This window comes from Carassius carassius, chromosome 11, assembly GCF_963082965.1.
Source record: "Carassius carassius chromosome 11, fCarCar2.1, whole genome shotgun sequence".
Classification (NCBI taxonomy): Eukaryota; Metazoa; Chordata; class Actinopteri; order Cypriniformes; family Cyprinidae; genus Carassius; species Carassius carassius.
Window position 1 is genome coordinate 27,135,277 of NC_081765.1, and position 27,874 is coordinate 27,163,150.

Here is a 27,874-nt window from a genome sequence, read left to right on the forward strand (position 1 = left end):
CCACCGCCTCGATGACTCCTTCGTGGAAAGAGGTGGGAACCGGCGGACAATCAAACAAAGTTTTAATAACCAAATAAACACAAAACAGCGCGACAGCCCCTCTCGGATGACTGCCGTGCACAAATAAAAAACAAACACAAAATAAAACCCAGGCCTGGTCCTCTCTCGTCCTTCACTGTCATCGCTCCTCTTTTGTATCTTTCCGATCTCCTCCGTGGTTCTTGAGACCGGTGAGTGTTGCTCATTTCCCAATCACTCCACCGGCCTAGCTCTGTTCCCATGGCACTAGGCCCCGCCCCACTCGTCACATTCGTGCAGCCCTAGACTGAACTGTGTTAGTGTCTGTGTGTCATTGAAACGCAAAATTAGCTGCAGCCAAGTGACTTTGTGCGACCCACCTTGTTCCATTCCGTGACCCACGAGTGGGTCGCGACCCACAGTTTGAAAACCCCTGCCCTAGTGCTCAGGCACTGGCAGGAGTTGAAAGTCCAGAAGCCTATGCAGTCCAGAAGCCATGTAGATGGAGCCGACCAAACCTTACCTACCCGGACCTTCTGGGGTTTGTAGGAGCTCTGAGGATCATACAAGATATACTGGGTGCAGAGAACCTGGTCTGAACCAGGCTGGGCATGGTATGCTGCCGCGTTAAGGGTTTGCGTGACATCACTATCATGTTTGGGCTGGCGATTCATAAGTTGTCCTCCTCCTTCTTTCACTAACTGAATAAGCTCATCTTTAGGTGGCTTGCAGAAGGAGCCCAGCATGAAGAAGAAGCAGCCATCAAAGAGGGGAGGCAGCTAAAGATGTATGAGAAAAATGAGTGATTTAGTACACAAAGCTTTAATAAAGTACCTGAATATATAATTTATGGCATCCTGTAATGACCTGCACTGTGTTTATTGCCATTTCGTTTGTGTTTGCCATATTATTATTGTTAATTATTATTTTTTTATGGATATTCTTGAGACTAAAGATTACAAGCTCATCTTTAGGTGGCTTGCAGAAGGAGCCCAGCATGAAGAAGAAGCAGCCATCAAAGAGGGGAGGCAGCTAAAGATGTATGAGAAAAATGAGTGATTTAGTACACAAAGCTTTAATAAAGTACCTGAATATATAATTTATGGCATCCTGTAATGACCTGCACTGTGTTTATTGGCATTTCGTTTGTGTTTGCCATATTGATAGTGGAGATGACTGGAATTGAATGGGAAAAGAGGGAGAAAGCAGACTGGGTCACAATAGAGGCCAGATTCGATCCCACAATTCCCACATGAGCACCAAAGCTCAACATACAAGTGTGCTAGCTGCAAGTCACAGTGGAGAAATAATTTTTGCCTTTTTCAAGGTGATACATAAATATTGGTCACCCTTTTGACCAATACATTTCCATGGCATTTCTAGTCCTTCATGATTATTTAATCAGGATTTCTAAATCATTCATAGAGACATTTCTAGCTGATGAAATGCTGAGCTACTGGCCATAGAAATGTACATGACTTTAATATTTTTACCCATTTCAAGGTCATTTCCAGGGAATTCCATTTAAAATTCCTGGATTATTCCAGGTTTATGGAATTATATTTTTTTCAAAAAAAAATGAACGTAACTTTATAAAACTGAACGTAACTTTTTCAGAAACTATCAAATATATGCCATTACAAAATAAGAAAAACACATTGAAAATGGAAAAAAATGAACTCAGTCGCACAAATTTAACAGACTATTCAAATATGCTTGATTGTTTGTTAATGTTTTTCAAAGATTCGTTTTCGCTAATCGTGGATTCTGAATGCATTGCCACAGATTTCGCGTACGCTTCGCAGTGGGGGCGGGCTTAACCGTGGTCTACTCTGATTGGATAGAGAGCTTTTGATGGACAGGTGCTCTCTGACCTGTAAGTACAGATGTCACTCAGTGGCGTGCATATTGGAAAGATGAGCTCTCAGGAGAGACACGGAGCGGCATCATCTTCCTCCTTGTGAATGACAATAATAACACCGCAACGAACTGTTGCACACTGTAACATCAATAAAACTTGTATCGATGTTATTGGTTACTTCAGTAACACAAGCTTACTTCAAGTTGCATTGAAGGACAAGCGGAGGAGGAAGATAATGCCGCTCCGTGTCTCTCCTGAGAGCTCATCTTTACAGACTCAGACAATAAAATATTATTTTCATATTTAGTAATACAAAGCATGACGTATTGTATACAAATCACCGCAAGAGCTTTCCAATATGTGCGCCACTGAGTGACGTCTGTACTTGCAGCTCAGAGAGCACCTGTCCATCAAAAGCTCACTATCCAATCAGAGTAGATCACTGTTAAGCCCGCCCCCACGAGAGGTTTGTGTCAAAACACCGTAAGCGAAATCTGTGGCAATGCATTCAGAATCCACAATTAACGAAAACGAATCTTTGAAAAACATTAACAAAGAATGAATCATATTTGAAGAGCCTGTTAAATTTGTGCGACTGAGTTCATTTGGTAAAAAAAAATTAACGTAACTTTATAAGACTGAACGTAACTTTTTCAGAAACTATCAAAAATATGCCAGTATAAAAGAAGAAAAATACAATGAAAAAATACAATGACGTCACTGGCATATTTTTGATAGTTTCTGAAAAAGTTACGTTAATTTTTTTTTTTTTAAGCAAATATAATTCCATACAGGTTTTCCATGACTACAGAAACATTTAAATAGAGTCCTTCACAACTAAGAGCAACTAACAACCTTCCACAAAGAGATAAGTGTAAAGAAAGAGGTAAGTCTGAGCCACTTCTGTGTCATTGATGAAAGCTGCTGCAGGATGTTTGGGGTTAAAGTAACAGGCTTTTGCTCTGTTCTGGATAACTCTGCAACAATGCCAGCTCAGGGAAGTCATAAGATGCCCAAAGCAAAGATCTACCTATATGAGAAACTGGCACTTGTTGAGAGGTCAACATGCTAGACTTGGGCCATTTAAGCCTCACAATAAATAGCTGCAATATTACACAAATAAATACAGAATTCAACTATGGAATGTGAATTTTATATTCCAATGATGTTGCAGAGGTAACCAGTATTTACAGTACAGCATTTATAAGGCTTGTTATCTTTGATAAATATCAGCACAATATGGAATATTCTTAATACTTTTAAGGCTTTTGGCAATATTTAAAATCAATGCATATTTATGCACTGTTGACCAAATTTTGATTAAAATACTTTAGTGAAACAGCAAAAAACTATTTTAAAAAAGTAAACAAAGTATGATTTTAAAACTGTTTTTCACTAAATGAGCAATTAATAACTACATCCACCAATAAAACAATATACGCATATTGTTTTATTGGTGGATATAGTTATTAATTGCAATATAATTGCAACATAGCAATTTATAGTAATATTCACATTTAACTTAATATGCAGCACCATTGAAATGTTTGGGATCAGTAAGAATTAAAAAAAAAACAAAATTAATACCCTTATTCATGAAAGATGTATTAGTATTGATCAAAAGCGACTGATCAAAATTACATTTTTTTTTTTTTTTTTTTACTAATAGCTCATTACACAATCCTGAAAAAGCTGTACTATTGAAACCATTGAGAATATTTTATATTAATATTGAGAGTATATTAACCCTTAAAGACCTAGAACATTTTTTGGGCGCCTGACACACCTGCACTTTTCTTTGTTTTTCAGACCTATTCTAGCAGTCAGCATCAAGTCCCATATATCATAATAAACAGGAGGACTTACAGTTTAAGTTTAACTCATTTAAAGTCTCAGTTTTACTATTGTTTTTCTCAAAGAATGAATGAAATTACAGAATTTTAAGAAAAATGCAAGCAACAATTGGGTGTTTTTTACTCTGTACTCAAACAGAAAGTCCTAAAGTTTGGATATTTTTCTTTAGAAAGTTGTGTCTGGGTGTTTAACACTTTAAAATAAAATTTTGTTTAGATATACCATTCCCCAAGCAATTTATAGCCATTTATTACAATATTGTTATCTGCACTTTTAAGTAAAAAAACAGGCCTATTTCGTTAACTAACACTAGAGATGTCCAAAATCATTTTAATGAGTAAAGAAAATGGAAAGAGTGTTATTTGATAACAACACCAAACAAAACAAAATTTTTTTCTTCTTCTGAGAAATATATTTTCAATCTGAGTATGAACAATAAACACAAACTATGCAGCATATAATAAAAACAATTGCACAAATTGTCTTCAACAATACAGTGCAAATGATTCACATACTACACAAAATCAGTGAGAAATATTCAGAGAGCAACAGAAATAATATGCGTAAACTATCTTTATGAACTATATATTTATATAATTATTTAAACATAACAGACATCATATACATGAGAAATCCGCTGCCAGTAATGGGTCAGAATCGATTTTACCAAGACATCACCTAGCGATCCAATGTAGAAATCCCAGTGCTTTATCAGCTATGTACCACTGTTTCATCCTTGGTTTTGATTTGTTTTATGTCAAAGTTCTCTGTCGTGTGTTTTTTTGTTTGTTCTTTTTCGGAGAGTTTTCTAATGCAAATGTATTAGTTTGTGTTTGTATCCATGCACTCGCGACAGACTTTACTTTCACTTTGTGTTCGTTCATATTTCAAAAGCAATATGCTAAGTAATAGTTCAAAAGACTACTTATTGGTTAAACATGGTACAGTTTGAACCAATCTGGGCTCGGGGGTGGGACTAAGCGTCTACAAACATTTCTGTTTGGCTCAGAGGAACTAAAGCATTGGTTTCTTCTGACGAATCAATGTTGGCAAAATGTGATGACGTAATCACGTGCATTACGGCGCCTCTGAATACCCAAATGAGATAAATAGGATATCTCCGAAACGTGGAGAATCATCTCGGTTACGTATGTAACCATGGTTCCCTGAATAGGGAACGAGATGCTGCGGTGACGTCACCACTATGGGAACACCTTCGGTGTGACGAATGTCTGAAGCCCTATACCATCCCGCCAATCCTATTGGCCAAATAGCGCTTGGAACTGCCCCACGCATGCGTACGTATCGTATACCTGGGTGCCGCGCGCCATTTCACTCAGATTTCATGACTGAAAAAGAAGAATGCTATCAAGGTACGGCACGGCCAGGACCGCAGCATCTCGTTCCCTATTCAGGGAACCATGGTTACATACGTAACCAAGATTATCCCTTTCATAGGTCACTTCGATGCTGCGGTGACGTCACCACTATGGGAACGCTATACCATAACGCCTGACGTACCTGATAGCTGGGATCCAAGGAAGCATCTGCTCAAGCGGAGAGAACCCGGGAGCCAGGAGCCATCCTCACATCCAGACTGCAAGACTTGATAAAAGTGCTCGGTGAGGACCGACCTGCCGCAGCACAGATATCATCCAAGGAAGATCCACTGAGAAAAGCTCGAGAAGAAGCCACTGCTCTCGTGGAATGAGCTTTAACTCCTAAGGGCGAAGCGAGCCCGCGCGCCTCATAGGCTAAAGATATTGCCTCCACCAGCCAATGTGACATGCGTGTTTTGTAACCGCATGGCCTTTATTTTTATGTCCAAAACAGACAAACAGCTGGTCAGACTCACGCCATGGGGCAGTACGATCCACATAAGTCTTTAAAGCTCTCACAGGGCAAAGACTTAGATCTCCAGACCCCGCCTCAGCAGGGGATAAAGCCTCCAGGACCACCTGCTGAAAGCGAAAGGGATTAGACGCGACCTTAGGGACATAATTAGGCCTCGGTCGCAACAACACCTACACAGAGCCTGGTGCAAATTCCATGCATGAAGGTGAAACAGAGAGAGCCTGTCAATCCCCAACTCTCTTGAGGGAGGATAAAGCCATAAGAAGAATCGTCTTCAGAGTCAGAATTTTATCAGGTACAATTTCCAAGGGCTCAGAGGGATGCCCTGATAAACCGTGCAACACAATGGATAAATCCCATGAAGGAACTCGCACGGGGCGGAAAGGCCTCAGCCTGTATGAAACGAGAAACCAGTGGATGACGGCCCACCAAGGCACCATCTATATACTCGTGGTAAGCTGAAATGGCTGCCACATAAACCTTTAGAGTGGCTGGTAGAACTCCAGTACTGAAGCCACTGGGCAGTAAACTGGATCCACATTATGAGTTTCACACCAGGTCGTAAACAGTCTCCACTTGAATGCGTTCAAGCATCTCGTAGAAGCTGCTCGGGAATTCAGTATAGTCTCGGTAGTATCAACAGAAAGACCGGGACATACTAACTCACTTCGCTCAGAGGCCACGCCCACAGTTTCCACAGATCTGGCCTCGGGTGCCAAATCAGTCCCTGTGCTTGCGATAATAAATCCTGTCTGAGGGGAATCTCCCATGGAGAGCCCGCTAACAGATTGATCAGGTCTGCAAACCACGGCTGTGTGTGCCACCGCGGAGCCACCAGCAGCAGCTGTTTCACTTTGTCCAGCCGTACTCTGCATAATACCGCTGGGATCAAACAAATAGGGGGAAAAGCATACAAGCTGGTCCTGGGCCAGCTGTGAGCTAACGCATCCAAGCCCAGGGGCGATGGAGGGCATAGGGAGAACCATAGCGGGCAATGCGTAGTCATGTCCGGCGCGAATAAATCCACTCTCGCTTCTCCGAAAATCTGCCATAAGAGATTCACCGTTTGGGGGTGCAATCTCCATTCCCCTTGCTCCAGAGTCTGACTGGATAGCAAATCCGCTCCGAAGTTCAATTGTCCGTGGACATGAATAGCTCGGATCGACAGAAATTTGTTCTGAGACCAAAGAAGAACATGCCTCGCCAGCCTGCACAGGGGCCGAGAGCGCAATCCTCCTTGATGATTCAGGTATGACACAACCGCCGTGTTGTCTGACCTGAGCAGCACATGACGACCGATCAGCAGGTTCGAGAAATACTGGAGAGCCAGAAAAACAGCCAGTAATTCCAACCTGTTTATGTGCCAACTGCGTTGCGCCGCTGTCCACACTCCGTGGGCTGGGCGCCCTTGACAAACAGCTCCCCAGCCGGTCAAAGACGCATCCGTCGTGACAGTCTCTCGGGAAGCACAAATCCCCAGCCGAACTCCGGTCAGGAGAAACTCGGTTGACATCCATAGTTTTAACGACATCACACACCTCCGTGTCACCGAAATTGTCTGATGCGGAAGACAACGGGGTGAAATATTTCGTCTTTTTGTCCACCACTGAAAAGGGCGCATGTGAAGTAATCCCAGACGAATTACGGGAAATGCTGCTGCCATTAGACCTAAAAGCTTTGAAGCGCCTCACGCATGACACAATCGACTGAGTGCGCGGGAGAGAAAGCTTTGCTGTCATCGCGCGAGAGTCCAAGTCTATTCCCAGAAAGGTTATCCGTTGAGAGGGAATTAAAACACTTTTCTGGAAATTTGTGCGTAAGCCCAGGCTGCTTAAATGATCCAGCACAAGATCCCGATGAGAGTGTGCTTGAGTCTGCGATTGCGCTAACACCAGCCAATCATCCAAGTAGTTAAAACACAAACGCCCTGGAGCCGCAACGGGGCCAGAGCTGCGTCCATGCATTTTGAGAAAGTGCGGGGAGCCAGAGCTAAGCCAAAGGGAAGAACGCGGTACTGATACGCTTTGCCCTCTAAAGCGAATCTGAGGAACTTCCTGTGTCTCTTGATGATCTGAATATGAAAGTATGCATCCTTCAGATCGATCGTGACAAACCAGTCGTTTGGTTGAATTTGAGGCAAAATAGACTTTACCGTCAACATCTTGAATTTGCTCAGCCTGAGTGCAAGATTCAGACGGCGTAAATCCAGAATGGGCCGCAACCCGCTGTCTTTTTTTGGTACCACAAAATAATGGCTGTAAAACCCTGACTCCATCTGAGAGGGGTGTACTTCTTCTGTAGTCCCTTTGCTTAGCAGAGTTGATCTCCTGTCGCAGCACCGCTATTTCCATCGGTTTCACCACCGTGGAAAGAATTCCGCGGAAAGGAGGCGGGCCTCTTCGAAACTGAATGGTGTATCCGTGTCAAATTGTGCGTAACACCCATTGAGAAATCCCGGGCAAGCGTTCCCACGCAGCCCGAAACAATATTAGCGGTCTCAAAATTTTCGTTTCCTGCAACGGAGTCATACACGTTAAAACGTCCGGGCCCGAAAAGCTCTTGGCGTTCGTGCACAGGGAAAGTGTATGCATAAAAGCCGTTGCGTCTCGTTGTGTATAATCCTGAAACGTGTCCACGGCAGGAATTAGACCAACAGATTGAACATCGGGCTCTGCCGCTAGCGAAAAAGCGGCGGCTGTGCGAGCCGTCATAAACGGGTCGTCTGTGCGGGACCCTTGAATCGCCCCTCGAATTCTGAAAGCAGGATTGCGCAGAATGTCTGAGGGAGCGTTTGGCGTTACAGCTCGATCCAATGCTGCTCGAGGCGCTGTTTGCGGCGAGACAGAGTTTGAGCATGGGGACTGCAATGAGAGTGTTGGATGCGCGAAAGCGGTCCAAGAGCGCTCTCTGGCAGAGGGCACAGTCCCTGGCAAGCAGCGAAAAGATCAGGAGCTGCTATTCGGTGCCCGAGAACGAGAGGCATTAGCCGTCGAACTCAGGTTTAACCTCTTGCGCTGATGTTGGCGAGCCGATGGGAAAACCTTAGGGCCCCAGTCCTTGCGAGGGGGCGCCATAAGTGAAGGCTCTTCCCGAGAGGCAACTCGCTGGCGGTGAGAGGAGGTCGAGCGAGAACGCGCGGGCGCCTGTCGGCGTTCAACCTCCCTGGGTCTGCGGGGAATCAGCTGGCGGAAAGCGGCTGATTGCTGTTTCGCTGCCCTGAATTTTTCCACCACTGAAGTTACAGCCTCTCCAAACAAACCGTCCTTGGAAACAGGGGCATCCATGAGGAAAGATTTGTCCTTTTCCTTAATGTCGGTGAGATTAAGCCAGAGGTGGCGCTCAACTGTAATCAAACCGGCCATGGAACGGCCCACTGCTCGAGCGGTATGCTTGGTAGCACGTAGCGCCAAATTCGTTGCTCGTCCGTAGTTCCTTTACTGCCTAGGGTGTGATACCCTCCCCTTCGTCTAGTTCCTTTAATAGCTCTGCTTGGTAGGCCTGGAGGACCGCCATAGAGTGGAGCGAAGCAGCCGCCTGGCCAGCGGCCATGTAGGATTTCCCAACTAGGCTAGACGTGACTCGACACGCCTTAGAGGGAAGAAGGGTGCGAGACTTCCATGCCAATACTCAATTTTATTCAGAGGCTTAAAATGAACAAAAATATGTTACTTCAAGCCATTAAATGTTAATCTCGAAAAATAACAATATAAATGTTATTGCACTTACTATATAAAAATCATTAAAGATTTAAAACAAAATGACATGAGAACACAACCTGAAAATTTTCATTTTCATTTTTTAAATGAAAACCCTCATGCCATTTTAAACCATGTATGCTATTATTTTTTCCAGTGGAATATAGAAGGAAACATTTTAAAGAATATTCCCCTTCAAAGATAAATCATGGCTACATAATTATACATATAGCGGTTAATATATTTATAATTTTAGTATTATATTAGCAGTTTTATTATATTATTCGTTTATTATATTATTAGCTGCTTATTTTTTCTTACAAAAAAAAATTGGAATGAAAATGAAAGAATTAACTATTTTTAAGTGTAAAAGAAATATGCCGTTTCAAAGCAAATAAGTACAACAGCACTGATGCAATGCACACTTAAATTCTGCAAGTCTTATGCTGCATTTTATGACTTTCACTAGGGAAAAGTAACACAGCAGGACAAGATTTTGAGGGCAGGAAGATACAAAGCTAGAGGGGATCGTGGATCTCTCTCAACAAGGGTGAAAACAATCTTTTTGTTCATTTCTGTGAGGTACAATTCTTCACACAAGGACTTCAGCACAATATACTACAAGTGATCTCAAGGTGGTCTTAAAAACAGTTTCTGCTTCACACACACACATACATATATATATATATATATATATATATATATATATATATAAATCCTCCATTACAAACCACCTTCGCCCGCTCAACTTGTTTACAACTATTTGATAGTGTTCTGCTCAGATTGCCCTAGTTGTACGTCTGGTTAAAATAGCCCTTTCATGACTGAAGAGCTCTGGAAGAGCAGGAAGCTATTGTCTGTTGTTCCAATGAGAATGACGACAGAAAAAGGGCAAGGGGAATAAATGGGGACCTTGTAGAGTGTCTAAAAATACATAAGAAGCCGTTTAAGAGGAGAGCAAAGATTCTAGCTCGATCTCTCATTGCTTCTCCAACTGACAGGCTGTCCTATGTGTCTTTACATTGAGCAGTTTGAAAACCTGTTTTTATTTTAATACTATTTCCAAATGTACTTGTAAAAAAAAAAGATGAACTCTATACTATATATAATTGACAAAATAAGCTGTATTTTCATGTAAATTTGGAACTGATTAAAAATGTATTAAAAGTGACAGTAAAGGCATTTATAATGCTAAAAAAAACTTTAACAACTACTGTTCTTTTAAACCTTCTATTCATCAAAGAAATATTGCTCTGTTGTTTATTTATTTATTATTATTATTTTTTATCAAATAAAATGCAGCCTTGGTAAGCATAAGGCGGCAAACAGCTTTCAGACTAAATGCCAAAGGGGTCATATGACGTTGCTAAAAAGAACATAGAAAAACATGAAATCGCTTCTTATGATCCCTTTAAACATTAATGTGTGTTTTATGTGTATTACATATAAAAATAAAAGCTGTATATAATAAATATAAATTAGAATATATCTTGACTTATTTTACTTTAGTCTACCAAAATATTGCTAATTATATATGTGTGTGTGTGTGTGTGTGTGTGTGTGTGTGTGTGTGTGTGTGTGTGTGTTTTAATTACACAATAAAAGTAATATAATATAAAATAATCACAATACCATGTGCAAACTGGCCTGGAATGACAATCAAATTGTAGGAGTAACCAAACATTTCTGTCCACCTCCCTCCGTAGTCCCTTATCATAATGAAAAATCCAATTTATATAAAATGTTTTGGATGCTGAGCCATTAGCAGGATTAGTATTCCTGCACTCAAATTGTCACTGTGTATCTTTATATCCAGCCCAGCCCATGGTAACAGAACACCGATAACACCTATAGTATAGGAGCGCAGAACCTTCCATAGTAATCATGAGCTGTAATTGCACTTCCTCTGCCTCTTTAATTAGAGTGTTCATTTCCCGTGACCCCGTGAGGGCGGTGGCGGTGAAAATGCTACATCACGGCAGAGGTGAGTAGAGAACCCAAAAACTGTACTCAAGTAAAAGTACTTCTAGAAATATTTACTCGAGTAAAAGTAAAAGTACTAGTCTTGAATTGTTACTTGAGTAAGAGTAAAAGAGTATCGGATAAAAAATCTACTCAAGTAGTTAGTTACTAGTTACTTTGGGTCATATATACTGAGCCTATTTTTATTTAGATATATAGATAAAATGTATGTAATGTATGTGTGCGTGTATAAATGTATATATTTCATCAGCATTTACTCCAATTTATGTAATTTATTATAAAACCCTGTCTGTTTACTTAAGTAACAGATATAGGTGTTATGCCCTAACATATTTTTAATACGACTGACTTTATATTAAATGTGAATTTAACATTGAAAGTTAATGTGATATAAATATTGCTACTAATCTTTCATTGTTCAGAAAGAGAGCAAATAACATTTACATAATCAAAGATCATTTTCACTGACAGTCTAGATTTCAATCACTCTCAGAAACTCCCATTAAAATCACTGAAACTGTTAACACTGTGAAATCAATATCTTAATTAAAGATTCGTACACACATCTGCACTTTGTTGTTTCTGACGAGAGAATTCGCCAGAAAGAGGTATTCAGTCAGTGATCGAGTGAAGGAAGCACCGGCATTTCAGCGATGACTCATCGGAACATCCTCTGATTGGCCAATGCTTTAATAAGCCCAAAAGAATCATGTGTGATTGGTTATAATGCGCACTGCTGTAAAAACACATCTATCTCTGGCTCAGCGCCAGCAAGCAATCACAGATCTGAATTCAGCAGCTGTTGCTATGACTTGCTGAACGTACGTGCACCGGTGTGATTGTATTAAAATTAATAAAATCTTCATCGGCTTTTTTTTTTGTCTTTTGGAAGCTGCATTCAACTTGACTCCCCTCTGTTATAAGCCACACACGTACAACAAACTAATGTCACAGTGGTATCGTGTACTGTAATCGAATGTAGCCCAAGTTATTACCTGTTAAACAGTAGACAGCACACGCGGTGTTCATCTAATAATGATCTCAATCGCTAGCAAATAATAGCCTTTGCAGATTTGCTTTCAATTCAGTGCAGTTCCAGACACGCTACAACTCTGAGTGAACCGCTTCAGATGCTCAGCGCGTGCGGCAGGGAACTGAACAACTCATTCAAACTGATTCATGAACCAACTCACTCGTTTGCCAATTGGTTTGATCAAGCCTTTGAACAGAATTGACTCAAAAGAATGAATCATTCGCGAATGGGCATCGCTCATTGCCCAGAGAAAAGTCGACGGCGCGTTTGGAATAAACTGAAGCATTTATAACATTTATTGCATTAAGATAAAGTAACGAGAGAAGCGTCGCCCACAGTAACGAAGTAAAAGTACAGATTTTTCCCCCAAAATTTACTCAAGTAAGAGTATAAAGTACTTAACTGAACCGTGATACCTACTCACTTACTCACGCACTCATTCTTCCATTTGAGACATTAATTTATTGCTGCACAATTTGGCCCAAAAATTCCGTTGTGATTAATCTGAAAAAACAACTACGATTTTAACATCAATATAATTAAACATAGTTATACAATATATCACTGTACATTCACTCCCCCCACCTACAGTCCCTGCTTAGACCCGGAAGAGAAGACGATGCTGAATAAAGTCGTAATTTTTGTTATTTTTGGACCAAAATGTATTTTTGATGCTTCAACAAATTCTAACTGATCCTCTGATGTCACATGGACTACTTTGATGATGTTTTTATTACCTTTCTGATCATGGACAGTATACCGTACATCATGCACGTAATTTGCACAGGGGTTACAGGGGTCATGACCCCCTCAAAAATCAGATCCAGCTAATATAACCCCCCACCACCATATATCATCGCATTATTTAGATTAAAATAAATATGGAATATTCAGAATGAATACTTTTGTTTGTTTTCTTTATTAATTTCATTTGCCAGCAAGAAAGATAGTATCATATTTAAAAAAATCTGTAATGTACATCCCCGCCCACCGCACCGAATACTTGGTATTACCCAACCCGCTTTCTCTACCAAGTTTGTTCACTATTTTGTGCAGTCGATGGGATGAATGGTTGGAGAAAGCTGACGGAAAGATGAAAAGGACACTGAAAGGCAGCCAGACAATGATTTTTCATTGTTGGTCGACACCAGCAAAAAAATACCAGGAAAAATCCTGACCAAAAGGAGGTATCCCTATTGCTAAGTTAGCTGTTAAGTTAGCTCAGCGTTTCGCAAAGTGTGGGGTGCGGGCGCGGCCCTCTGGTGGGCAATAGAGACATGACAAACTCAAACAAAACAAAGACACATTTAAATGTAAGCCTTACTTAACCTTTTCACACATTAAAACGTTTTTCAAGGCGACCGTTATTGATCGTAATATTACTTTATGGTTCCCATGGAAACGCGTCATTCATTGCTTGTCACACCGCAGCAACAATAGCGCTGATTGACTGATAATCTGCTTCTATTTCCTTTTTTACTCAAAATTTCACAAACTTGTTATCTATAGCAGGATATATCTGATATTCCAATTGTCAAATATGTGTAAGTGGATGTGTTTTGTTGTTCAAAAACCTTTATAACGATCGCGTTAGTTGAACGTATTTTAGGTATCTATCTTATTAAAATACCTAAAAAAATACATTAGTTAATTTACATTAAAGTTACATTATTAGGAATTTACCACCTCCGGCTCAATTTGAGATTATTGTTACTTTTATTTTATTTTTGTCCTTTTTGCATGGAGTTTGCAAAGTGACAAAATGAATCAAAGCACAACTAGTCCACACTTGTATTTTCTCAGTTTCTGAATTTGATGTTATCAGAGGCTAAATGCAAACACAATTTTTTTTATCTACTTTTGAGTCTTATCTCATGCAAAGTGATAATATAATTGCACTTTCATTTCATATGAAAGTTTTTAATGCTCTTATTTGATGTTAAGTTTTTAATCAGTAAAAGTATCACATTGGATTTCTAATACAGGAACGGCAAATTAGCATGTTACCTTTAACACAAAAAAATTATTCAATAAATAAATTAATAAATATGACGTGAGTTTAACCCCCCCAATGGTGTAGACAAAGTTACGCCCATGCCGTACATACATTTTCAATGGAGGGACAGAAAGCTCTCGGACTAAATCTAAAATATCTTAAACTGTGTTCTGAAGATGAACGACTTACGGGTTTGGAACGACATGAGGGTGAGTCATTAATGACATAATTTTCATTTTTGGCTGAGCTAACCCTTTAAGAAGATTCACTTTATGTATCCCCCAATTGTAAGTCGATTTGGATAAAAGCGTCTGCAAAATGACTAAATGTAAATGTAAAATGTAATTTTTTTAAACTGCTAACTAAACTGCCTTCAATAGGAGTTGTCTGCCATGGGCTGGATATTAAAGATGGATAACAAATATGTTAATAATAACCTATATCAAAATAGATATTTTGGAGAACAAACACCAGAAGAACAGCAATGATTCCTTCAGGCTGCACTCGTTCACTTCTGATGTTGATAGAAATAAATGTAGCAAGAAGGCAGACTCAAAAAAGCTAGAGATTTTTTTTAATTTGGAGCAAAATGAGTGGGCGGCACTTCAGCCATAGACTAATTTTCACTATGAAACTGATCTGAATCTTACATATGGAAATACGCAGTGCTAAATAACACAGAACAAGGACCACATGCTAAATTCATAGCTGCATCAAATAGAATAGAATAAAATTATAACCATTTTCATATTTAAGAAAAACTACAAAGTCACAATATTATTAATATTTTTCTCATAGGTTTACAGTTATTTTATATTGGTTTGCTCCACAGAATATCCATTGTTCAAGAACAACACAGAGTAAACACTGCTCACCTGTACATATCTTTGCAAATCTGGATGCAAGGATCTATTTCTTTGGGGACTACGGTATATTTAAATAAAAATTAAATTAAATTTATGCACTTATCAGACGCTTTTATCCAAAGTGACTTACAGTGCATTCAGGCTATACATTTTTACATATCATGTGTTCCCTGGGGAATCGAACCCCCAACCTTGCGCTTGATAGCGCAATGCTCTATCAATTGAGCTACAGGAACACTATATTTATATATTTATATGTATATTTCCATCATCCAGAAACCTCAGCATTCAGAAATATTCCAATTGTACTAATATTCATGTAAACTTACCGAAGCATAAACATTTACAACAATCTAATGCTTTGATTCATTACTTACAGCTGAAACGGAGAATCCAGCAGCCGTTGAGTATGCCCTGCAGTGTGGTCAGGGTAGAGGGCATGATGGGAACATCTGGTACAACCACATGGGAATAAACGTTTAATCAAAGAGGGAAGCAGTTAATTACTATAAACAAACAAATAAATTACTATTCATGTAGTAATGTTGTCTTCTGTTGAGAAACAAGCATTGTAAACATTAAAAAAAAATACTTGGTTATGTCTAAAGCTCATTTGAATTTATTTAAGATCATCAAATTTAGGATGATGCCATAGAAAGCAACATTAATTCATATTTTGAATTAGCTTCTACTGTTATATTTTCAGTTTTCGTTTTAGTTTTAGTAATTTTGTTATGTGCTTTCATCATTTTTTATATATATATATAATTTATATTTAGCGCTATTTTTCTTTCAGTTCTTTTTTTTTCACCTAATACTGATATTATATTTAATCTTCATTTTAGTTACTGACAACAAATTATAATACTTTTTGTTAACTTTAACAACACTGCTCAATGAATGTCAGGAAAACAAAGACACGTTATTTTGAGGCTCCTAGTACAGAAGTGGTTCGCTACAAATCCCTAGATTCCTAGTTATTTTAATTCTAGAAAAGGAAAAAACCCAAAAGCTCTTCACTTTGTTGTGTGACAAATGCACAGAATACATTCTTCGAGAAAATTGCATTTGCCCTTGTTCAGCTATGTGCAGCCTATGGGAAACTGCTTCAATTACTTTAATTCTACTCTGTTCCAACTTTGAGACACTCCACATTGTTTATCTTTTGTTGTGATTTCTGGAGGAGTCGAAAGACTCGGCGAGAGCTAGATTTGTCACTGAAAGTGCTGATTTCATAATGTAAGATTTCAAAATATCCTTCTTATGCTCCAGCTGGATGCCTTGCAATGCTCTTCTATGTGATGGAAGAAAGGCAAAGAAAGAAGAGACACTTCATTTTACTGCTCTGAAAATGTTTCATTGTTTTCTTGAGCTGTTTTTAGCCATCCACGTGGTTTTGAAATAATCTTATCCTCAGCTTTTTTATCCTCACCTTTAAGATTTGATGTGTGAAGTTTTGTTGTTACTATGGGTGTATACATAAAAAAGTAGACCCTTTACAGATTCGATTGATGTATTGCTCTTATCTGTAAGATCAAAACTGAAAGTGTAATTTAAGTTCTTTTCGGGGTTATCAGGAGAAAATGACTCAAAACGCGTATACGCGTTAATCGACTCCAGAGGGTTAAAGATGGTTTGTTGGCCATTTTACAACTTCTACAAATGTGGTTCTTCAAAAACATTCCATTTTATAATATTAATTTTACTGTTTTAAATATTTAGTTTGCAACTTATGTTGAAAAACATAAAGCTGTTTTTGCACAGACTTAATTTGTCATGAATATTATTGTTTTTAAAGAAATGTATACTCTTATTCAGCAAGGATGCATGATGAATTCAGCCATGACTTCATCAAAAGTGACAATAAAGACATAAGGTTACAAAATATTTCAAATAAATGCTGTTCTTTAAAACCTTTAAGACCTGTATGTAAAATGAAGATTTTTTTTCAACATTGCTAATAATAAGAAATGTTTCTTGAGCACTGTGAAGAGTGGGGTGGGGCCGAGGGATGTGGGAACGAGCGAGGCCGGTGGAGTGATTGGGAAATGAGCGACACCTGCGACCCACCACCGGTCTCGAGTCCCACAGAGGAGATGGAAGGATATAAAACTGGAGCGACGACAGTGAAGGACGAGAGAGGACCAGGCCTGGGCTTTATTTTATGTTTCGGTTTTTATTTGTGCGCATCAGTCGTCCGTGAGGGGCTGATGCGCTGTTTTGTGTTTATTTTGTTATTAAAGTCTTTGTTTGATTGTCCGCCGGTTCCCGCCTCCTTCTTCCCGATGATTATGGAGTTTTAATTATTGCATCAGGTGACTGCCAATCACAACCACTGGACCCGTCTCTCGCACACAGCCTGCAGCCTGCAAGAATACAAATAAACTCTACTGCACACTTCATTTGCATTTATGTTCTTGACATATGCCGTCTCAAAGCAACTTTCAAAATGATGTACAAAACACAAGCATTTTGTATCTGTTGGTTTTGAGTGTGTTTGGTTGCGAGGCGGGTTTGGGTAATCCACCTTAGTGAGGCTGGTGGGAGGGCTCGGGGTGCTTGTTATAGGATGAGGTGCCTCCGGGGCCATTCTTAGGACCTCCTGCATTTCTGGAGTCAATGCATAATCCACCGGCCGTAGGCCAAACATATTCCTGAAAAACACAGACATATGTATAATTTATGCAAAGTACTCTTTTTTTTAAAAACAAAAACACTTTCAAGGATTGTATCCTCTAGATGTGTTCTGTTAAGCCTACTAATGCCTCAAACTCGAAAAAAACTCACAAGACGTATATCAATTTGTCTTTTAGCTTTTGTTTTTGCATGGCTGTGAAATTTAAAAGATGTAAGATGACCCTTTTGTCATTTTATGTTTCAAAAGGACGCTCACAAGTCTTGTCTAAAACAGTCATAGAGGAAACAGAGGGAAACAAAAGATATATATCTGAATTTATATTACTCTAATTTTGATGCAATTTTCTTCTTGGGGAACTTTTATATTTATAACAATACGTTTTGTTTTTTAAAAGCAAGAAAAATCATGCTTTACTCTAGAATATTTTCCTATGTTAATTATAATTTTAGTAAAAGTTAATAGGAAAATTAATACTTTTATTTAGCAAGGATGGTTTTCAATTGATCAAAAGTGACAGCAAAGATGTTTATAATGTTAAGAAAGTTTGCAATTACAAAAAAGGACTGTTCTTTTAAACTTTCTATTCAAACAATAGAAAAGCATCCTAAAAAGAAAAAAAAAAGTTTCCACATAAAAAAGTAAGCTTACAATTATGACATTTGCTTAGAACTGCAAGTTTATATATCATTAGTCAGATTTTATAACATGCAATTGTAATTATCACAAAATTCTGAGGGAAAACTTTTTACATTGTGAGATGTTTACTGAAAATCCTGAATTTTGGGAAGTCACAATTACCTTTTTTATTCAGTCACGGAAACAAGCTTCCACACATGAGTGAAAAAGAGCCTGGTTTACACAGTGCAACTCACTTAGTATGCAAAACTATCAGATAAGCGAGAGGTTAAGGCCTAGGACAAATCCGAAGAGGATCTGTTTGGCAAGCAGTGTGTGACGGCCCCTCGTTAGATCATTTGTCCCTGTTGGATGGTAGTGGAAAGAGAGGTGGAAATAAAATAAAGTGGAGAGGGTTGTATGTTGAGATTAAGCTTCAGCACAGATAACACCTGGGGGGCAATTAAGAGGTCCACTGGTCCATAAAATTCCATTTGGATTCATGAGCCACCCCCATACAAGCCCACAGTCTCTTCTCACTCCCATAGGATGTAAATTATTTTGTTTTGGTGGGACACACAGCTTCTAATCTCAAAAAGAGAAAATCCAATAATGCCAAAGTGTCTCATACGCAGACACCACCTACAGGCGTGTGTGTTACCCATACTGATAAAGGGGAGGTGTGCATTCATCACCTCCAGCAAAATGAAACACTCCATGCGGTTAAAGAGAGATATTAGTAAGCTAAAACCTCTCAGCAACAGCATCCATCTCGCAGTTGACAAATCAGACACAGATGCCAGCGGTAAAAGGACCAATAAATCACAGATCAATGGAGATGTGAAAATTAGTCCTCGAAGGTGCTCCAGCTGTTCCTGTCCACATAACCAAACTAATCAAGAATGGTGGCGCTAAGCATTAAAGCTCGGATTACATCAACAAAACTAATCGAGCTTATGCAAGCCGAATCCATCTAAAATGTTTCTACTAGTACACAGCTCTTCTGTTTTTGCAGTGGCTAGAGTCCTTACCAGGTCAAGAAAATATGATCATATTACCCCAATTTTACAGTCTCTGCACTGGCTACCTATTAAGTTCCGTATCAGTAACAAATTATTATTACTTACCTATATGGCCCTAAATGGTTTAGCTCCTGTGTAGCTAACTAGTCTTCTACCACGTTATAATCCATCACACTCCGTAAGGTCACAAAACGCTGGACTTTTGATAGTTCCTAGGATAGCAAAGTCTACTAAAGGAGGTAGAGCTTTTTCGCATTTGGATGATGCCAGATGATGCCAAGCCTGAAACAACATACAGAACTAACAAATATTGCTACAAGTGTGATTACATCATATAATAATTGCTTCTATAAGTTCTATAAATTTTTTCTAAAAATTTCTGTCATATGCACATAAATTGACAGTCACCACTGATAAACTACTACTAAATATTGTAGGAACTTAATTTTCAGTAAAGTTGCTTTGCAATGATTTGTATCGTAAAAAGCGCTATACAAATAAACTTGAATTAAATTGAATTGTACAGCCTAGTACGGAAACTGCCTTACTAGGTGTCATCTTAATTATGTTGCCTCCTAGGACACTTCCTTCAGAGAGAAGGCAATGTCAGAATGGAAACCAACACGCTGAAAAAAGATTAGTGGTCGCCTAAACTGATATTCCAATGGCTGTTGCAGATGCTGACAATCAGCCAAGCAGGCATTATTAATTCAAAAAGTTGATAGATAAGGCTACTATCAAAGTGGGATGAAGCATAAATGTACACTAACAAATACAGGTAACTAGGAACAAATATACTACCAATAAATCTTGGGTAAAAGAGTACTTTTATTTAACAAGGATGCACTCAATTGATCAAAAGTGGCAGATTTCTATTTCTAATAAACGTTGTTGTTTTGAATGTTATATTCATTAAACACATCACGGTTTCCACAAACATGTTAAGAAGCACAAATGTTTTCAACATTAGAAATAATAAGAAAAGCACCAAACTGGCATATTAGAATGATTTCTGAAGGCTCACGTGACACAGAAGAATGGAGTAATAATGCTGTAAATTCAGCTTTGCCTTAACCAGCATGACTTGTTTTTCAGAATATATTAAAATAGAAAAGTTATTTTAAGTACTTTTACTGTGTTTTGCTCAAATGAAAGAAACCTTGGGGAGTATAAAACTTCTATAAAAATATTAAATACCAACCCCAAACTTTTGAACCCTAGTAAATAAGCATTTAACTGAAGAGTATAAGAACCTTTAGAACCATTTAGCACTAAAAAGATAAATAATATTAAATTGTAATAATTTCTCACAATATTACATTTTTACTGTATTTTTGATCAAATAAATGCAACCTTGTTGAGCATAAGACATTTTCTTTAAAAACATCAGAAATATATTTATTATATCTGGAAAAATTTAGTATTAGGAAGGGATAAATTATACTAAATTGTATACTGCCTTGGTTAGCATAAGATACTTCTCTGAAAGACATTTAATATCTTACCAACCCCAAACTTTTACATGCTAGTGAATAACATTTCATAAAAAAAATAAAAAGTATCTGTCCACGTAGAGCATTCCAAATCAGTCACTCATGAGGTTCGATGACAGTTAGGATGCTTCTTATGTAGCTCACTAAAGCTACCGGCTCTGTTTTGCTTGTACTTGCTACCCTCCCGGTCCCTCAAGGAGCGCCTTTTCAGATCTGAAAAGCATTAAAGATTACTGCTGGTACTGCGGGGATGTGCCAGTCAATTCATACAACACATTACAGAGAAGGCTCTGTCCACAACAGTTCCACCCGTAGCCCTACTGCTCCGATTCCAGACCACAAGGAGTGAAAGTGATTGATTATGTGTGACAGGAGTGGATTGCTTCTGTGCAGTGCTTCTATGACAGAGCTGATGCTTCACTTCACCATTGACTAACGAAGCATAAATCTGCTGATGCTTTATGCACTCCCAGTACAGCACAGCACTAGTCAATCAATGTACAAAGGGCAGACAGACAAAAAGAGATGCAGAGACGCATGCAGTGAGCTCTTGGGATGAACATTTGTTCATCTGGTTTCGCTGCCAATCTTGGGGAAACAGAGTTCATTAAGATAAAGGGCATGTGGGAGGAAGCGGAGCAGAAGTTCCCGAACATTTCTACACCAGGTACACACCACAGCGCAGTCACAAGTTACAAAAAATTTACCTATAAAATGAATGAATAAAATACCATCACATAACTGGGCTAAGAAGTATAAGTGATGGTATACCATTCAACAGTAGAAATGTGTCAACCTGTGGAGATTTTGCAACATCTTTTATTTTGTAGCGCTGAGGTGCAGTGACAAGCAGGTAAATTGACTTATCCATTTAATAGTATTTGCAATAAATGTTTGATGCTAGATGTATTCATTTACGACAAATCCTATTTTTTGGTTTGTGTACATAAAACTTAAATTAAAATCAATAATTAAATAAGATTAGGAACTTTTAATTTGTAAAGTTATCATTACAGTAGATGGTGCAAAAACCTTAAAAAAAAAAACACACCAAAAAAAAAAAACAATATACAAAATACAAAATGAAAAAAAAGAAAGAAATGTATATTTGTATTCTGCAAGGATTATGTAAATTGATCAAAAGTGACAGTAAATACAATGATAATTGTATCAATCCTGAAAAAAAGCATCACAGTTCAACAAAAAACTTTAAACAGCAAAAACTGAGTCAAAATAAATGGGGACTTATCCAAATCCATTAATCTAGAAAGAGGAACCCGCCAAGGCTGTGGGGCATCGGCACTACTTTTCTCTTTGTTTATTGAACCCTTAGCTCAGTGGATTAGGCAGAGCACAGAAATTCAAGGAGTTACTTTAAAATCAGGGGAACAAAAGTTAGCCCTATTCGCTGATGACATATTAATATTTTTGACGGATCCCACTCAATCACTTCCTAAACTAATGAAAATACTGGAGGAATATGGCTCCTTTTTGGGCTATAAAATCAATATTACTAAAACTCAGGTTCTACGGTTGAATTACAATCCGCCTATAAAGATAAAAAACATATAAATGGAAATGGGAATCAGATAACATTAAATATTTGGGAACGGTTCTGACAAAAGATCCGTCTAGAATGTTTGATGCCAATTATTGGCCTCTAATCTCAAAAATAAAATCAGATTTACAAAGGTGGAACAATATCCCATTTTTGAGCTTACACTCTCGGGCAGATTCAATTAGAATGAATATCCTACCTCGTTTTTTGTACCTTTTCCAATGTCTTCCTATTTGGATAACTCAAAAATATTTGGATGAATGGGATAATATATTGGCAAAATATATTTGGCAAAATAAAAGGTATAGGATAAAATACCAAACATTGCAGTTGATGAAGGAGAAAGGGGGGCTAGGCCTTCCATGCCTCAGGGATTATTATTACGCTGCTCATATTAGACCTTTAATCTGTTTATGTTCACCCATTTATTCAGCGGGATGGAAAGATGTTGAAGGGACTACTATGAAAGATATACCAATTATGGCCCTTTTAAATGACAAAAAACTTCAAATAGATATCAATATAACTGAAGAGGTTATTTATGAGTCTCTTCTGAACTCCTGGAATAAAATATTGCAAATATGCAACTTAAAAAAAACTGTCAAGAATTTTAAGGTGGTGTGCGTATGATTCTGACTTCAGACCAAATGCCCTTGATGGAAGATTAAAAAGTGGGGTTGCAAAAGGAATAACAACCTATTATTCTTTTATGCACAAGGGAACATTTATGAGTTTTGAATCTTTAGAGAACAAATATGGTTTAAGCCAAGACGACTTCTATAGATACTTACAGGTTAGGCATTATTTTGATCCAAATATAAAAGTAACATTGGACAAACACAACTTGGGGCTCCTAAAGACTTTCTTAACATTATTTTCATCATTTTCTCTAAATAAATTAGTTTCCAAGTTATACAAAACCATTCAACATGGTAAAAAATCTAACACAGAATATGTTAAGAGGAGATGGGAAATTGAAGGTAATATACAAATTTCAAATGAAAGTTGGGAGAATATATGTAGAACACAATGGTGCACTACTTGTTCAAACACCTGGCAAGAGTTTTGTCGGAAGAATATAATCAGGTTTTTCATCACACCTATTCAAAAGAGACACCAGGGTAGCGGAGATCTGTGGTATTGTGGATTCTCAGGAGCCAATCATTTCCACATTTTCAGGGACTGTCCATTGTTTAGCTCTTATTGGTTACAAATATGTGAACATATTAATCATATATTTGGTAGTAAAATGCCTTGTGATTTGGAAAATGTATATCTGGGCAATGTGGATGTTAGTAACTGGAGAAATAAGGACAAGAGGTTGCTTTGGATACTACTGGCAGCAAGTAAGAAAGCCATAACCAGGAAATGGTTAAAACAAGATCTTCCGACCATCGATGAGTGGATCAGCATAATTCAATAAATCTACACTATGGAAAAACTCTCATTTTCTCTCAGGATTCAAAGGGACATCTTTTATAAAATCTGGACAAAGTGGACCGAGTATGTCAAACCCATGAGGTCAGACTTTATGTGAATGTTACAGTTTCAAGTGAGATATATTCATTTCTGTACAAGTGCTCTTAATATTTGTTCACATTAAAAAAAATGTAAAAAAAATAAAATTTATAAAAAAAATTTATATATAAACAGCAAAAACTGGTTTGAACATTGATAACAATAATAATAAAAATAATAAAGGAATAAAGGCATACAACACAATCTCCTTCAAAACTTTTGACTGGATTTTACAAAAGATTACCATTTCAATTATATCCAACTTCCACAAAAATACTAAGAAGCAATGTAAGGTCAAGTACTCACAGGACATTTTGGGATGCGCCTCGTTCAACCAAGAGCTTGACCACTGCTATTTGCCCATTCTTTACGGCATCATGCAGTGGAGAGTCGTTCTGATAGGCTGGAGTGTTCAACAGCGCCCCCTGCTGAAGCAGTTCCTCCACCACTCCCAGGTGACCCAGATTACAAGCCTCATGCTGCAAAAACACAAACACAAATACAATACATAATTGCCTTAGTAGCAGATATAACAATGTTGTCTTATTATGAAGGATTAAAAGAGCAATAGCATTATTAAAATAATAGTTTGGAGCCAATAGTTCCCTAGAATCTACAACTTGGCAAAAGCCTTTAAGATAAACCTGTGGGATTTATGACTGAGGGGAAATGCAGTTATATATTCACAGAGATTTTTCTTTAAGAAACTTAGAACATGATGTGGTTCATTATTATTCAGTTCTGAAAGGTTTTGCATAGAAGATTTATGATTCAGCTGTTAAGAATCCCATTTCCTAATTCTCAACAGTCTACAATAATGTGAAAAAATGATGATGCATTAAATAAAACTGTAAAGTACATCTGTAACAAATTTTCAAGCATAAGCAACCTGAGCTAGGGGTCACACTTGCAGGGGTCACTGAATATTTCTAAGTGTATGTTCACTTATTAAAGTATATTTCTGTAGAATCACAAATCGTAGAAGCTATAAAAAAACTTTATTATAAAAGTACAGTACTGTTAAGGAAAGAAAGATATACTGAAACATGGGGTAAGCATTGTCTATAATGTTATATGGGGTAAGTTGTCACAATGAAACCTGCTATTGAACAGTTTATTGAAACATTAAAGCATTGAAAATTTAAACAGTGTCACGATTTAAAAATAAATGCAACTTAAAAATATATAAATCAATTCATATCCTTTAACATGTGACAACTTGCCCCAAACAACACAGTTTAACCTTTCAGTAAATACTGTGGTTTTGACCAAACAGCTTGCAAAAGCATGATCATTTTAATTGTGATGATGCCTTAGTTTAGAGGACAATATTGCAAAAATATACTTAATGTAATAAAATATATTGTAGAAAGCAAACAATAAAATAAAACAAAACATAGCATAGCATTAATGCTTGGTGCACTGAATTTATTTTATACCTATGTGTGGAATTTTGTCACTTCTTAAATACTACAGTAATGGTAAATGTACAAGCTACAAACAAAATTTGCACTACCAATGCTCATATTTCATTTGATCATTTTCAAATGCAAAAAGCTACATTGATTACACTTCATCGGCTAAATGGAACTAAAAAAAAATAGAAAAAAAATAGAAAAAACACAGAAAGGTAGAATCTACAATAACCATTAAGACAATATAGTATTCAGTGAACCTATAGCATTATGCTAGTATAACATATAGGGAAAAGCTTTCCATCCATTTTCAGCCCAGACAGCCTCAAACATTAGACAAGGATGTTATGTGTAAAAGATTTATGTAGAATTATGTGTGATTTCTCTTGGCTCACCAGTGGTGTCCAGCCTGCATTGTCCTTCAGGTTGGGGTTGGCTCCCTGAGCAAGGAGCTTACGGACCTCTTCCACATCACCCTGTTCAGAAGACCAGGGTCAAAAGGTCTGTGTTAGCAGATATTGATCAACCTAAAAATAGGGATCCACCAACATGTACATTATGGTTAACACCTATGAGACGATTATTAGTTTCAAGTCATGGCCTAGAAGTGATAAATAGCAGATATTAAAAAATATATATATTTATACTATTTTGTAAAAAAAAAAAAAAAAAATATATATATATATATATATATATATATATATAAAGAAAAATTAAACATTTTAAATGCTTCAAGTTAATTTAGGCATTTCAACATTACAATTAGTAGTATGAAAAATTTATTTTTACTTTGAAATTTACTAGATTATACAAAACATCTTGATTAAATTTTTCTTTTTTTATTTAAGTTTTTCAATTAAAATTTTAAGTGAGCTTTAGATGATAAAAATGTCACCTAAATGTAAAAAGAGGAAAAACAAGCATAAATAACGCATTCACATATGCAATTATCAAATATCAGTCGATCGATACAAAATACCACTTAAAAAATGACTAACATAGTACCAATATAGTGTTTTCCTACTGTGCTTATCAACTTTTAAATGGGAGAAGAAAACATTTTCCACGTTTTGATAAAGGCTGTCTTGAAACTATATTTTAACACAACTTTATGTCACTTTGAAACCCTATTTTAGCACAAATGTATGTCATTTTGGCAACATGCGGATATAAGTGAACACAAACCTTTATGGCAGCTAAGTGCAGTGGCGTCTCTCCGTTGTGGTTCCTCTTCATGTAAGCCGGACTTGCCTGTTTGTGTCTCACAATTGAAGACTTCCTCCCAAGGTCAGGGGTAGCTGGTGTGATTGGGTTCACAATGTTCTTCTCACTGGACTGTCTGGATATTCTCAGACTCTGAGAGTGGTCTTCAGTTGAAGCAGTTTCTTCTCTAGACGATCTCTTCTTCCATCTTGAAATTGTTCTGGGTTGTTTTGGCATTCTCTGTGGATCATCACTGTCCTGATCCTCTCTGGTTATCTTAAGCACTTTGGGAAGAGAAGGATGAGGAGGCCCTGGACTGTTTTCATTGGATTCTTGTAGGATATCAGTGACAGGCTCATCCTGTGCATCATAATATGGTGAACTCAAAGTGGCAGAGTTTTGTTGCTCAGCGTCTTCAATTTCCAAATTGCTTAGGATGCTTTTTTGGGGACCGGGAATTTGATTCTGTCCTTGATGGACAGCCTTATGAGTCTCCTCAGGTTGGCTGTGAGGGAAATGGAAAGAAACTATCTTACTGGACCCTCTGTTGTCATCCACAGAGCTCACTTTCTCGTCCTCTCCATCCTTCTTGTCTTTAGTACCTTCTTTTCCAAAGGCGCACTGCTGATTACTAGCCTCTTGCTTCAGCCTCTTACATTCCTGCATAGTCTGAGTCCATGTTTTTGGCCTTTGTCCACAACCAGTTTGTTTGGAGGTTTGGCTGATCCTTTTTTTCTTTATTTTCTGATTTGCCTTCCCCTGTGGAGGGGAGGATGGCCCAAACTCCTGGGAGGAAGAGGTGAAGTTGAAGATGGACAGGTCTTTGGAAGAAGATGATGGATTGGCTTTCTTTCCCTGGACTTCATTTGATTTGTTTGAGTCAACAGGTTTCTCAATGCAACAGCGTACTTTACGACTATTTGGGCTAAACCATATTTTGATGTTGTTCTTATTCTTCGGGATAGACCTCTCTTCTGACTGTATGGTATCGGTGATCATGGCTAAGGGAATCACAAAGAGAATCGCACTGCACCAGCAAATAAAAATAAATAAAAGTCATCTTACAAAGTTGTGCATATTCAAGTACTAAATAAAGGACACAATAACTTAAAAACACCTCTTGAAAAAGAAATTGGATGTTCATTCAGAAAGTATATATTAAAAAAATTTATTTGATGCTACAGCAGCACCAGCATGAGTGAACCAGCATGACCTCTCCACTAACTCAATCTCCTGTGCAGCATTAAACGCC

At 37.8% G+C, this 27,874-nt stretch overlaps 1 pseudogene; it reads right to left on the reverse strand.

The window, feature by feature from the left end:
* Positions 1-456: 456 nt before the first annotated feature.
* On the reverse strand, positions 457-27,621 carry LOC132153285 (BRCA1-associated RING domain protein 1-like; annotated as a pseudogene).
* Positions 27,622-27,874: the final 253 nt, after the last annotated feature.